The 15,398-nt window shown below is 32.9% G+C and overlaps 2 pseudogenes; both read right to left on the bottom strand.

Annotated features, from left to right (window-relative positions):
- Positions 1-8,113: 8,113 nt before the first annotated feature.
- LOC100262973 (cytochrome P450 81Q32-like) lies at positions 8,114-9,789 on the bottom strand (annotated as a pseudogene).
- A 1,846-nt stretch (positions 9,790-11,635) lies between these two features.
- LOC100257845 (cytochrome P450 81Q32-like) lies at positions 11,636-14,475 on the bottom strand (annotated as a pseudogene).
- Between the last annotated feature and the right edge of the window lie 923 nt (positions 14,476-15,398).

Raw genomic sequence — 15,398 nt, 5'->3', positions numbered from 1 at the left:
CTTATTTTCAAGAGAAGACACGCCCAGAATCTTTGGGGAGTGGTAAAGGACTTCAAACATTAAGGGGCTGCCACTTTGACCATCAAGAAAGCATTTTTCTTTTCTGAAACAAAACAGGTTAGTTTTTCTTTGCTTTCAACAGAACACTTTTTTCGGTTTAGATTTTGCATATCAGTTTAATTAATTCTTTGTGATAAATTCTTTTAAACTTTAACTCGCTCAATTTTTTTATTTCTCCCGGATTAGATATCTTTTCTTTGTGATAGTAGTTTTTTTTTTTAATCCCATGCTAGTTTATTTTGATCCATATGATAATTTAAATGTGTTTGTGATTTTAATCTAATTCGTTTTGTCTTAATTTATTTATTTTTTAGTTTAATTTTGATTGCTGATTGGGATTTATTAGATTAATTCATTTTTTTTTTCTTTTTAGATAGAGTTTAATTTCAATCTAATTTAGTTACCATTTGTTCTCTTAATTTAAGCGTGTTTGTGATGTTAATTCCTTAGTTTAGTTTCATTGTTGATTTTGACTTATTAGTTTAATTAATTAATTTTCTTAGGTAGGGTTTAGGTTTTGATTTGGTTTATTAATTTATTCTATTCATAATTTTAATTCAATTGTCTGATTAAACCTTTAGAAAGATTGCATATTGTTTTTTTCGATTTCGATTATTTTGATTTGATCCCTATTTAATTTTGATTGATTGCTTTAGATTGAAAGGTTAAAATTTTATTTAATTTATTTTTTTTATTCCTTGCGTTATTTTGAAATGTTTGAATTTTGTTTAATCTAGTTTTGATTTTTTTATTATTAGATTGAAAAGTAAATTTTTGTTTGCTTAGTTTTGATTCATTACTTTGGTTTAAAAGGTGAGAATTTTTTTGTTTTATTTTAATTTTGATTCATTATATTACATTGAAAAATTAGAATCTTTGTGTAGTTTGGATTTGATTCCTTGCTTAGTTCGAAAAGTTAGAATTTTGCTTAGATCGGTGTTAATAGATTTAATTTTAAAAGTCTGTTTTTTTTAGGAGTCAGCTTTTTATTTAGTTCAAGTGTTTTATAATTTTTAGTCTATTATTCTAATTGATCCTATGTAATAAAGTTTATGTTTTTAAGTTTATTTTGCTCACGTTCTAAAATTGATGATTCTAGTTTTTGATTAGTTAATATGTTTTAGAATTCTATGTGCTTGTGTTACTATATTCACATTATTATAATTACATGTTTAGGTGTTTGGTTGATTTTAAATTAGTTCTAGATTGTTTATCTCAATTTATGTGTTTGATTGATCCTTATAAATTCCCGATTAATATCTTATTAGTTTTATTTGATCTAAAGTCGTTTGGTTTGTTGCTTTGGTGAATATTTATTAAATTTGATTTTTAGAGGCCATTGGAAAATCATGAAGATTGGCCTCTACCATCACCATTATCATTTTTGTTAATTACTAAAAAATTTTATTTTGAGGTTTCATTTTTTTGTTTTGTTTGGTATTTTATTTCTTATATTCTATTTCTTCCCAAATTAATCCCTTTTATTTTAAAATAAAATACTTTTCTCAAAAAAATCATTTTAAAAATCTATTTCAAAAACTCATTTAGAGTCCTCAGGATCAAAATCTTTATTTATTTATTTATTTATTTTAAAAAATAATATGCAACCATATTTTGTTCGGTTTGCATCCTTCTCGGTTTCTAACAAAAAGTTTGGTTTTGAACAAAAACACGAATCAAAGCTCGTGGTCCCACATAATGGGATAATTCTGGGCTAAATTTGTGTATAATAATTTGGGGAATTGGTGAAACCCCTACATAAGAAAATCTTTTCAAAAATTATTTTTGTTGCCATTTTTGTCACTTGTTGAAATTATGTCTATCTTTTTTTAGAAATTGTATACAAGATGTGTGTGATAATTAATGTTTTCATATGCTTTGATAATTTTTTTTATGCTAATTAGATAACAAGCATGCTAGGGTTTCTTTATTTTATTATTATCTAATCCCTCATGTCTTATGGAAGCGCATTGTAAGTTATTTATGCTATCCAGGTACGCCCCCCCTATCACCTACTTTTCTAAATTTTGTAAACAATCATGTCACTGTGAAGTATGCATATGTTTGATAATCCTTAGGTGTTTAGATGTATGCTTGATTCACTATGATTAAATACATGTTGTGTGTTATACTTCTATACTAACTCTGATGTTTTATGATAGCGCTTGAAGAGCGGTTCAGGTACGCACCCTAACTCTCCGTTTTTGTGATTTGATCTTGTTTAGCATGCAAATCTTTTGAAATCACCTAGCCTACTTAGGTATCCATAATTAACCGATTAATTGCCATATTCCCCTTAACTTAATTAGTAGAGACCTCTTTAGGGCTTAGAGGGGTGCTACCTCCTAGAGGTACCTTCCCAATAAGTAACTTGATCCCCGGACCAAGACTTGGGTTTTCAAAGACACGCTTTTCCAAAAATTATGGAGTCATTTTTTTTAGGGTTTTATTTCTTGTTTTATTTTCCCTTAAAAAATAAAAATAAAATAAGTGGCGACTCCAACTTTTTTTCAAAAAATCAATTTTTCACAAATAAATAAAAAGCGAGTCTCGCCGATCGAGTGGGGACGCACGTGAAAAGTGCGGGTCCACATTCACTTTGTTTGATTTCCATTCCAAGGAAAGAAGTCATCAAACCTAGATCCGTCATCTAAAAAACTTTCATCATCTCTAGCTTAAACTTCTTCACAAGACTAGTGTGGTTCCCAGTCACAAGTAGATCATCCACGTACAATGAGATGATAAGAACGCCAGCTCCATTGTGCTTGGCATACAATGTTGATTTAGATAAGCTTTTAGCAAATCCTAAATTCATCAAATGTTCATCGATTCTACTGTATCAAGATCTTGAAGCTTGTTTCAGGCTATAAAGAGCCTTCTTGAGAAGATAAACCTTGTTTTCTTCTCCTTCTTTCACAAAGCCCTCAGGTTGCTCAACATAGATTTCTTCCTGCAAGTAACCGTTTAAGAAGGTTGATTTGACATCGAGTTGATACACTCTCACTACAAGAAAATGTACTTTTCGTGACAAAAATTTAGGGGCGAATTCTACTTTTGTCGCTAAAAGTAACTTTTACCAATGAAATTTTTGATGTTGTCAATAATGCCAATTTTCTACAAACTTTTCCTAACGAATTTGAAATTTTTTTCGTTGAAAGATGTGGCGGGAAAATTTGACGCTTTTTTTTGGCGCAAACACTTTTGTGACAAAAATAAACTATTTCCCTACGAAAATATTTATCACTAATTATAATTTTTGGTGATGAAAATAATTTCCTCACTAAAAGTTACAACTTTTTATCTATTTTTGCTTACAAAATGGTTTCGTCGATAATTATATTACTTCCTGACAAATTGAGTAATTTTGTCACCAAATAATATTATTAAATTGTGATATTAACAAAGAATATTAATAAATAAGTAGATGGTTTATACTATGAAATAATAAAATATATATTTGTTGACACTTAATATTTATACTATAATATTTTATTTATATAAATAATAATAAAAATTAAGGATCCATAAAATTAAATGCTAGAATGTAGATTTATTTAAATTTAAATGTTCTATTATGTAATAATAGTATTGTTATGAAATAACAAAAATGTAAATTATTTAAGCAATTAATATTTATAGTGTAATATGTTATTTATATTTTTATATATATAAATAATAACAATAGATAATCCAAGATATGTAAGATTACATCCTATGATATAAATTTATTTAAATTTCAATATTATTATATGGTGCTACACATATATAAATACTACTAAATGATTTTTATTATATTAGGTAAAAGTTATCCATACAAGTCAAATGTAGTATTAAATTTATGTTAGCTATGAATAAGTTATAGTCCTCTAATTTGTTCTCATTCAAAATCATACCTTATCCACTCAAGAAGTAAATTTATACTAACATTTAGTTACCTAGTTTAAATTAATAGTTTTTTTTTAATTATTACTTAGTTTTTAAATAATTGGTCAGAATTAAATTTCTCAAATAAATTGTCTAGTGTTTATAAAAACAAAACCTACATAAAAATCCAAATATTATTTATGTGTACGAAGATATCATATATTATTAATAAATAAATAAGTATAAGTTAAATATTATATGATATAATATATTGCAAGTACTATATGCCTAGCTCTATTTTCATATTTTCAAAATAAAAAATGTCTAATATATATAGCACATGTGAAATTCTACATAAATATAAAGTTTTTTTAAAAAGTTTTCAACCACATCTTTATTAATAATTGGTTATTTTATTTTTTATTGATCAATTATATATTTACTATTTTTAATTATTAATTACTAATTTATCAAAATTGATTAGTTATTAAGAATGAAATCTTAAATTATATCGCAACATAGTAACTTCTATGGCTACTAACTTGTAAAGGAGTTTTTATACTTGTATGCATTTTTAATCAAATATTTAAAACAAATATAGTTATAAAAATAATTGACATATATCATAAATTATTATATGATTTATATTTATAGTGTTTCATTATGTTTGATATTTTTGTTTGGAATAGATGAGAAAGGGAAAGAAAAAAAAATGATGTAGAATCCTACTTTCATTTTGATCATTATTTTATTAATGTCAATATGAGTATTACACTTTGGCATTCTCCTAACATTGTCTTTCAATTGTACTTTTATTTTATATTTCAAATTTATCACTTTAATCCATAAGTCTGAAATTGAATTTATTCTAGCTATTAATAAACTATAGTCCTCTAATTTGTTCTCATTCAACATTAGGTTTGTTTAGAGGTGACAAAATTTGATATGACTTGTCAATATGACTTGAATCTAACACCCTTTCATGATTTTGGGTTGAGTATAATTGAGTTCAAGTCAAATTCATGTCGACTTGCATACCTTATTTAATAAATAAATAGTGCATGTTGGCCTTATAGGGGGGCCAACGACCACCCTAATGGACTATGGAGAGTGAACTTAAATAATATAAGATCCCTGTTCTGATCACCAATTGGTTTTCAGAACAAATGGGGGCTTTGTCATAAAATACTCTATAGTTAAGCGTGCTACAACCAAAGAAATCTTAGGATAGGTGACCCACTGGAAAGTACAGAGCACCTCGATCAACAAGTGGTATTAGAGCCTGGTCACATGTTGACGAGTGAGCTAGCATTGTGGGTGAATGGCGAAGGCTTGGGGCGTGGCCAAGTCAACTAACAGAGACAGTAGGCCATCACTAATGAAATTAATTTGTTACCAAAAATATTTGGCAACAAAAATAAAATTCGTCGGCATTAAATATTGACGACTTATGAGACAAATTTTATTTTTTTTCATCACAAAAATTCTTACTTTTGTCGATGAAATATTTCGTTGGAAAACACCTTCGGTGACAAAATTTTATTTCATCAAGGAAAACTTTGGGCGATGAAATAAGATTTTTGTCATGAAACTTTTAGCGACAGGTCTAGGGTAACGAACAAGGCACGGAAGAATTTTCGTTAGGGAATGTTTTTGTAGACGAAATTTAGACTTTCAATGACATAATATTTTATCATTGAAAGTCAATTTTCATGTAGTGTCTCAAATCCTTTTGAGTAGCTACAACAAGTAGCAACCTGATGGTATCTAATCGAGCAGCTGGAGCAAACGTATCTAAGTAATCCATGCCAAAAATTTGATTATAACCTTTCACAACAAGTCTTGCTTTGTTTTTGTTAATAGAGCCATCAACATTAGGCTTAGTTCTATACACCCATTTAACTCTAATCACCTTCCTATTTCTAGGTCTTTCAACAAGAATCCATGTTTTGTTTTTCTCTATCATTGATAGCTCCTCTTTCATTGCAATCATCCAATTCTGATTATTCATTGCTTCTTCATAGTCTGTAGGTTCACATACAACAATATTACATATATGATATACATCAGAAAGCAACATCATGCCTTTGATTGAAACATCATTTACCATGTCATTATGCTAAACTCCGTTATTCTATTTTTCATCTTCCTAGTTTCATTTTTTATCTTCCACAAAGTGCACATCCCTGCTTATAACAATATTTCCAGTTTGTGGCTGAAAAACTTTATAAGCTTTTATAATTGAGTTGTAGCCAATGAAGATGCTTAGAAGTGCTCTTTTATCCAGCTTATCTCTCTTGATATGTTGAACGTGAGTGAAGCACAAACAACCAAATATTTTAAAGAAGTGCAAGGATGGTTTATAGCCATACCATGCCTCAAAGGGTGTTTGATCCTTCACTACTCTTGTGGGAAGCCTGTTTTGCAAGAAGACAACTATATGTGTTGCTTCTACCTAGAACTGCTTAGGTAGATTCTTCTCATGTAACATAAATCTTGTCATCTCCAAAATGTATATATTTCATCTCTCACTTACTCCATTTTGTTGCAGAGTATTTGGAGTGATAAATTGATGTTGAATGCCTGCCTTCTCATAGAATCGATTGAATGATTCAGATGTGTATTCCTTGCCATTGTCTGATCTGAGAGTTTGAATTCTACAACCACTCTCATTTTCAACTTTGACTTTAAATTTCTAGAAGACTTGTGCTACCTCCGATTTATGCTTCAAAAAGAAAATCCAACACATCTGGGTAAAATCATCAATAAATACAACATAATAAAGACTACCTTTTAGAGAAGGTGTTCTTTGAGGGCTTGCAATGTCTAAATGAATCAATTGCAACTTCTTTGATGCTCTCCATGTCGTCTTGGGGAGTGGTTTTATGTTTTGCTTACCAAACTGCTTTGCAATTTGGAATGTGATCATCAAGGTCTGGAAAGTCATTTGCCATCATCTTAGATTTCATTTTTAACAACCCTTGATGATGATAGTGCCCAAGCCTTTTGTGCCACACTGTGTGATATTTTCTTTGATTGGGAAAGTGATTTGCTCCTTCTCCAATGGATTTAGAGTAAAGTTTTTCCCTCTCATTTTTACCCTGAAAATATCTTAGCCAACCGCATCTTTAATCAAGCAATTTTTGTCTTCAAACACAACTTTATAATCTTTTTCAATTAGTTATCCAACACTTAACAAATTTTGATCTATTTCAGGGACATACAACACATCAGAAATGAGCTTTGTACCTAAACAACTTGAAATTGCAACTGTTCCCTTTTCTTCCACGGTTATGTACTAGCCATTTCAAATTCGCACCTTCGACATGTTTGTGCTTCTTAGTTCCCTAAATAGATCTTTGTCATGTGTCATGTAGTAAGTGCAACCATTGTTAATGAGCCAACTCTTACTTGATTCCATGCTAGAGAAACATGTAGCCACAAACAGTTGATCCTCCTCTTGATCAGCAACCTATGCCTCTTCACCATGTTGTTGATTTTTGTTTTTGCAGATGACAGCTTCATGCCCCATCTGGTTGCATTTGGTGCACTTGGTAAGTCTTCTCCAACATTTGAAATGCGGATGAGATTTTCCACCACAATGCTGATAGAGAGAATGGGGCTCCTTTTTGTTTCCAGCTTTGCTCTTGTTGTTGATGGTTGTATATTCTCCATTTAGCCTTGATGTTTTTTACCCTTCTTGTTCTTGTTCTTGTTATTTCTTCTATTCATGTGATGCTTGACTGGTAAAGCACATGATGTAATGGTTTCAATTGCCAACCATTTAATTAATTATTCACATATTTTATTTTCTATTATTCCATATTTAACTTAATTTTAATATGAGATAAATGATAAAAGATTAAAGCGATGTTTGGGGAAAGCATTCATCAAAAAATAATTTTTTTAAAATTATTTTAAGCGATCAATGGTCACTAATTCTTTTTTTTTTTCTTTCTTGTTTTAACTCTCTTGTTTTTGCCACTTGAATTCAAGGGGCATGTGGCTTCTTGCTTTAGAGCACAAGAGCTACAACCAATTATAGCATAAGTGATTTGTCTTCAGGATAAACTTTACTTTAACATTGAATAGCAATAAAGAAGGGACACATACTTGTTATGACTATGAGCACAATAATCATAAACTACCTGCTGTATGTCGATTGCATCTATCCACACAAATACAAATCTTAATGCTAACAGGCAATATTTAATTAACCATTGTCTCTTCATCCTGAAGGACTTTTTTAACTATTTCATATGCTCTACACATGGCTTCCAATGGCTCCATTTTGGGCATGGTAAGTCCTTTCCCTTCCATCATATCAACTTTTTTCTCACTGATCCTCTCCCATTCATAGCATTGAATCAGTGACCCTAAAGTCAAGCCAACCACCTTATTGGCCAAACCAGACCCAGGACATGCCCTCCTTCCGGTTCCAAATGGTAATAGCTTATACGTTTCACCTCTTTCTCCACCTTCAAACCTCTCCGGCTTGAAGCTAGTGGGATCATCCCACAATTTAGGGTCTCTGTGAAGGGTCCATGAATTGACCAATAACATTGTGTCTCTAGGTATATCGAATCCCCCTAATTGGCAATTTTCAGATGACATGTGAGGCAGCCAAAGTGGAGCAGGTGGGCAGAGTCTAAAGGTTTCAGAAATGATATTTTGAAGGTAGTGTAGTTTGGGAAGATCAGCCTCTTCTAGCAACCGTTCTTGTCCAACACAAGTGTCTAGTTCTACTTTAGCCTTTTTCAGCACATCGGGATGGTTAAGCAAAAGGGACATCGCCCATTCCATTGTTGCTGCCGCTGTGTCAGTTCCGGCAAAAACCAAGTTCTGCATACAAGAATTCAGAGATTAATAAAAAATCTAAAATTAATATAGTTCCAAAAAGTAAATAAAGAAGTGTTTCACTGACCATTGTTACCCCTTTAATGATTTGATCTGTGTAGTACTCTGGCTCTGATTTTTGCAGGGAAAGCAAATGATCGATCATAGTATTATTACCCATCAAACCCTTCTTACTATTACTTCTATGCTCATCAATCAAACCTTGCAAGATGGCATCTAACTCTCTACTGATATTGGCCATCATACCCCCCGTAGTCCATCCATCTTAATATGGGCAAAAAATCTCCTGGATTTGATGCCGCACTCAATAGAAAACTTTTTCTTATGATCTCCCGGAAATGCTTAGCCTCCTCAAAATCCGCCCCTTCCCCGTAGTACCGTTTTCCTGCAACCATCCTCGTTATGATATTAAACGTTAGCTCTGAAAACAATGATTTCAACTCTACCTTTGCAAAATTATCCCTTGAGTCCCGACCCAGTCTGCGGAGTAGATGCTTGAGTTCATCCTTACGGATGCCTAGAAACATGTTAAGTCGATTCGAGGAGAAGATTTCTAGCGCGCAGAGGCGGCGGAGGTTGCGCCAGTGTTCGCCGTATGGTGATGAAACTAAGCTGGTGCACTTGTACTCCAGGTACTCGCTGACCATTAAGCTGGGGCGGTTCGCGAAGATCACATCGTTCTTGGTAAAGCATTCTTCAACAGCGGAAGAAGAGGAAATTACAACAACGAGTTGGGATCCGAAGCGGAGGGAGAAGATAGGGACCGTAGGTTTCAGAAAGATGGTGTAGAGCTCGATGGAAAGGCCCTTTCAGGAGGTGGAGATGGCCCAGAATAGGAACGGCAGGTGGACCTGGTGGGAGGCTTCCATGGGTTCTTTTGCTTTGAAGCCAGAGCTTGAAAGCAATTAAGAGAAAGACAACAGACAGAGATGTGTACAGCCAGGCGTCTTCCATGGTTTTGTGGATATAAAAATCCAAGGTAGATGTGGTAAATATAAGGGCCACCATCAAACCTTGGTAGGTTCGCAGCCCCAGCCTTTAACCCGACCCGAATTTTAGGACAAAATTAAAGGATTATTTTTAATATTTAATATTTGAATTGAGTTTAGGTTAAACTTGTTAATATTGAAAATTGAAAATTGAAACTCAATTAAGATTAGAATTGAGAAAAGGTTTTGACAATTTGAGTTTGATAGAAACAATTTGATATTTTTATAATATTCATAATTCATATTATTTTATATAATAATATTTATTTGTTATTTTCTCCTTTTTTTAAATGTATTTTCATATTAAATTATAATTTTTCATTAAAGATATATAAATTCATTTTTTTTTATCACTATCTTCAAATTTTGTCTTATTTACTATTTAAGTTTTTGTATAAATATGCAATGTTTAAAAAATATTGTACAGACAATTTTGAATCATACAACTAACTTGGTTGAATATGAGCTTAAAAACATAATATTAGTTAGAATTATGTTGAGTACTTTGGATTCGAAATCATGTCGGGATGGGATCGAGCTAATTACTTCTTTAACTCACAAGATCTTATTGTCCAAGCCAGATCTTAACCACTTGCAACATTTTGCACTATATTATATTTTTATTTTGATACATTTCTTTAACAAAACCAATTAAAGTATAATTTTGAAATGATAGAATGATAAAATTAATTATAATTATGTTAAGTTAAATATAAGTTAATAGATCATGTCAAGTTAAATACAAGTCTAATAAATTTGGTTTAGAAGGTATAGATTTGATTTTCTCACAATTTTTAATTTGATTTTGATTATTAATAATTAATCTAAGCTATATATATAGAGTATGTATATTATAACCCGTCATGACTATGAGTAAACATCCGTGTATTGTTTTGATCCACATCTTATAATTCATGTTGGTCAAAACTTTATCACTAGATGTGGTGGTTAATTATCATATGAAAGTGAAGGTATATATATATTTTTGTTTTTGGAAATAAGAAGATAGACATGAATGTTCATATATTTAATTTTTTTTTTTGGGGATTAAAAAGATATGCATTACCAACCAAAAAGATTAAAAATAGAACAAAATAGTACGTTCCTATCATTTCACACCATAATCAAATATGATCATATATTGATCGATAACAAATTCTTAAACAATTCTTGTGTCACCATCGTAGACCAAATGCAATGATCCAAATTCAATCAAATCTTAAATATATATCATAATTTGGATGAAAGATTCAATTGTTGGAATTGTTGTACATATATGAATTTTTTTATTTTAAAATTAAGTCAATTTTACACATCAAAAATCGAGATGGATTCCATTTTGAAGGATTAGAGTCTTTTGGCCTTGCAAGGAAACTTAATAAATTAAGAAAAATAAATTTAATTATACCATGAAATTCAAAGTCATGATCATCTTCCAATGACCAAGAATTTAATATTATGTTAAAATAAACAATTTGATCCTCAAAACCTAACTTATCAAGTAGCTAAGGGTTAATATCGAGCTATCTAATTTAAGTTACACCCCCGACAATATAGTAAATTACAATTCAACTAATTTCAATGTCAATTTTTCCTTTAAAAAGCCAAAAAGGAAAAGTGGCTTCATTTGAATAATCTAAGCTAATTAACCACTTTTGCCACTCCCAAAAAAGATGGAAATAGAATAATGCAAAATGGATACTAATCATCAATGTCACCATTGACAATGTTGATAGAATAGGCCAAGTACCCAACTAACCACTACAAATTTTTATTATTTATATAAGATATTCATGTATCTTATTACATCATCAACACAAATACATGAATTATGATGCCCTCAAACGATAATATCTTGTATAGTTTCAAACAACCATCTTGATGATATCACGAGCTTTGCACATGGTCTCCAATGGTACAACCTTAGGCATGGTGAGTCCTAGCCCTTCCGCCATATCAACTTCTTTCTCGCTAACCCTTTTCCACGTACTCATAACATTGAATTAATAACCCTAAAGTCAAACCCATCACCTTGTTTGCTAGACCACTCCCAGGACATGCCCTCCTTCCAAGCCCAAATGGAAATAATTTGTAATTATTATTTTCTTCGCTATTAAATCTCTTTGGCTTAAAACTTGTAGGGTTATCCCATGCCTTAGGGTCCCTGTGAATAGCCCATGCATTAATCAACAACATGGTGCCTTTTGGTATATCAAATCCTCCCACTTGACAATGACTTGATGTCATATGGGGTAGCAAGAGTAGAACTGCAGGGTACAATCTATGGGTCTCAGAGATGACATTTTGAAGGTGTTGATACCTCGCGTCTTTGATGATCCACGTAGTTGCCAGATGGATGGACACGTGATTTCAACCCATAAAGGTTCTTGATCCAGTCGTTATACCTACAAGAAGGCATCCGGACAGGGTGTCCGGACGCACCCTCCGATGGTTTTGTTAGCCATGGTCAGAGAGAGAGATATAAATCAGTTGGCATTTTACTAGGTATCAGGAGATTACCAGGGGATCACCTTCCTCTTCGTGTGAAGGCTTATATATATACAATTTCAGGGGTACTGTTCTTCTCATTAATGGTGAGGAGATATTTTATATTGTTATGATGATAATAGGCGTCAGCAGGAGCATCATCACCCTACAAGCGGCTGTCAGAAACCATGGTAGGTGATGCGGCTGTCAGATATCGTGGGAAGTGATCATGTAGAATGATCGTGGGAAGTGACTTGCTGTCACTTCATCTTGTCTTCTCACTCTGCAGGTGATAGGATGTGGGCCATGGCTGTTTGTTGTGATAGCGTGTAAGACTCGCTTTACTTTAATTGATGATCCGGACGATTATATCCGGATGGCACATGCTGATTATCCGGATGTATTGCGGAGCGGATGCATTATGAAGGTTGTCCGGATGTCTATGCTCTGCCAGCGTCGTTTGCTCTTCCTTGGATAGGAGAAGCTGAAACGTCATTTGCCTTTCCTTGAGGCGGTCCGGATAGGAAAACTGCATCATGCATATCCTTAGGGGAATCCGGATGATGATGGTCCGGCTGATAACACGTGTCATGTGTCACTGTGAGATGCGTGCCACACGAGGGAGGGGTCCCTACAGAAGGTACCCCAATTTGGAGAGATCTGATTCTTCCATCAATCTTCCTTGTCCAAGTGAATGTCTATCTCTTCTCTAGCTTTGTTTAACGCATCTGGATGATTGAGTAGGAGAGCCATCGCCCATTCTATTGTTACCGCTGTTCTCTCACTTCCACCTAGGATTAGAACCTACATGTGAAAACATGTAGATTTTAGAAAAATTAAGACTTGTTTATTAACCTTTATGTAAAAAAAAGAAAAGCATGTTAGATAATAAGAAAATAAAATTAAATTTTTATTAGGAAAAATATTAATGTTTTAAAAAATAATTAGACAAATATGAAGAATACTTAAAAATATATTATCATATATAAAAATTATTTTACAATGTATTTAAAAATAAAAAAAATAAATTAAGAATATTTAAATTTTTAAAAATTATTTTAAAAAGCATTTTCCATATAGACTCTAGATCTAGGGATGTCAATAATGTTGAGTCAACTCATCCTAATCTTTCAATTTGATTCGGAACTTGAAATGATCCTCAAATAAATAATAAATTTAATGGTTAATTCTTATCCCCATCTCCTTGACCCATTCACAATTTTTAGGGTTTTTAATTCTATTATTATAAATTTTTTAATTTTACTAGAAGTAAAACTTACCAATATTTTTATTTTATTTACTTTTGAAATAGGGAAAATGAGGGAAACAAAGATAGAACAAAATATATTTAAACAAGCATATGGACACTTGTGTGGAAAATGTTAAATACTGAGCCACAAGATTCACTTACCAGTATTAGTCCTTTGATGATTTCATCAGTGTAGTACTCTGGTTCTGATTTTTGCAATGAAAGCAGATGGTCGATGGTGGTGCTTTTATCCTCTAAACCCCTCTTCTTGCTATTTCTACGCTCATCAATTAAACATTGCAGCATCGCCTCTGTCTGTCTACTGAGCTTCATCAGCTTCTTCTTGTAACCCCCATAGTCAACCCACTCCAATATGGGCAACTAGTCCATCGGGTTTGAAGTCCCACCCAACTCAAAAATCTCCCCTATGATCTCCCGAAACTGCTTAACCTCCTCCATACCCACTTCTTCGCCATGGTATCGCTTCCCTGCAATCGTCCTCGTTATAGTATTAAACGTCAGCTTTGAAAACAATGATTTCAACTCTACCTTTGCAAACTTATCCCTGGAATCCTGAGACAGTCGGCGCAACAGAAGCTTGGCTTCATCACTGCGGATGCCTAGAAACATGTTAAGGCGATTGGAGGAGAGGATTTCGATTGAGCAGAGGCGGCGGAGGTTGCGCCAGTCTTCGCCATATGGTAAGGCGTCCACAGTGGTGTGGTTGTAGCCCAGGTGCTTACCGCTCAAGAAGTGAGGACGGTTAGCGAGGACGATGTCGTTCTTGGTGAAGCATTCTTCGACGGCGGAGGGAGAGGAGACGACAACAACTGGGCGAGACCCGAGGCGGAGGGCGAATATGGGACCATACTTTTCAGAAAGAGTCTGTAGAGCTCGATGGAAAGGTAATTTCACCAGGTGGAGATCATGACCTAGTACAGGAAAAGCAGGCGGGCTTGGTGGCAATTTTTATTGAAGGGCTATTGCTTGGATGATTAGAATATGGCAAACGTGGAAGTGCCTCACCAGCTTCTCTAAAAATCTTCTCCAACAAGGTGAAGCATAAAAATATTTCATGGGGTCTACTTACTAATTTATAATTAAAACAAAGTATTGGCTTTTAACAAATCATTGACCCCGTCAAATGATAAACGCACACCCAAAAAGAATGTACACAACGACAAACAAAAAATTTAATTTGATATCTACATTGATCGAAATGTACATTTTGTTAAGGTGGAGGTAGGTGGTGAATAAACTTGGATGTTTCATAGAGTATTTCTCCATGAAAAGTTTCACATCCTTGTATCGGTTATGTGGTTGCCAGGTTATCTACTCATCATCCTTGTATTTGTGGAAAGGAAGATTGAGTGCATCTAATGAAAATATTCACCTCAACCCGGCCTCTCTTTCTCTATGCTTGGAGTGGAACCGTCCACCTTTTTGGTACACGTTTGAGGTTGTGGAATAAGTTTCATATATCACTTACAGTTAAAGAAGCCCATAAATGTTTTAGGTGGTTATTAAATGTGCATATATATAACTGAAAACTAAAAAACTAGGATTACAATCAACTCTGATAGACGGTGAACTTGAAATCTTGACTGTTTTGAGTCATCATGGATGGTCACCTCTATTTGAATACTACACTGCTTCCCTTGAAATGATTTTATATGGATTTGTCACTAAGGATCATACACGTGGTAGTCCAAGTGAAGTTTCTAAATTCTAAGCCATCAATGTGTTCTCATAACACGTATGCAATTACTAGGCAACATTTATAGTAAGATCCGGTAACCGTTTTTTTTAAATAGTAATCAGATAGGACTTTATGTCCTTTGAAAACTGTTTTTAAAAACAATACTCTTCCTCTATACGAAATAAAAGAAAAA

This window comes from Vitis vinifera, chromosome 7, assembly GCF_030704535.1.
Source record: "Vitis vinifera cultivar Pinot Noir 40024 chromosome 7, ASM3070453v1".
Taxonomy (NCBI): Eukaryota; Viridiplantae; Streptophyta; class Magnoliopsida; order Vitales; family Vitaceae; genus Vitis; species Vitis vinifera.
The sequence above is the reverse complement of the archived record's forward strand: the minus strand, read 5'-3'. Positions and strand labels throughout refer to the sequence as shown.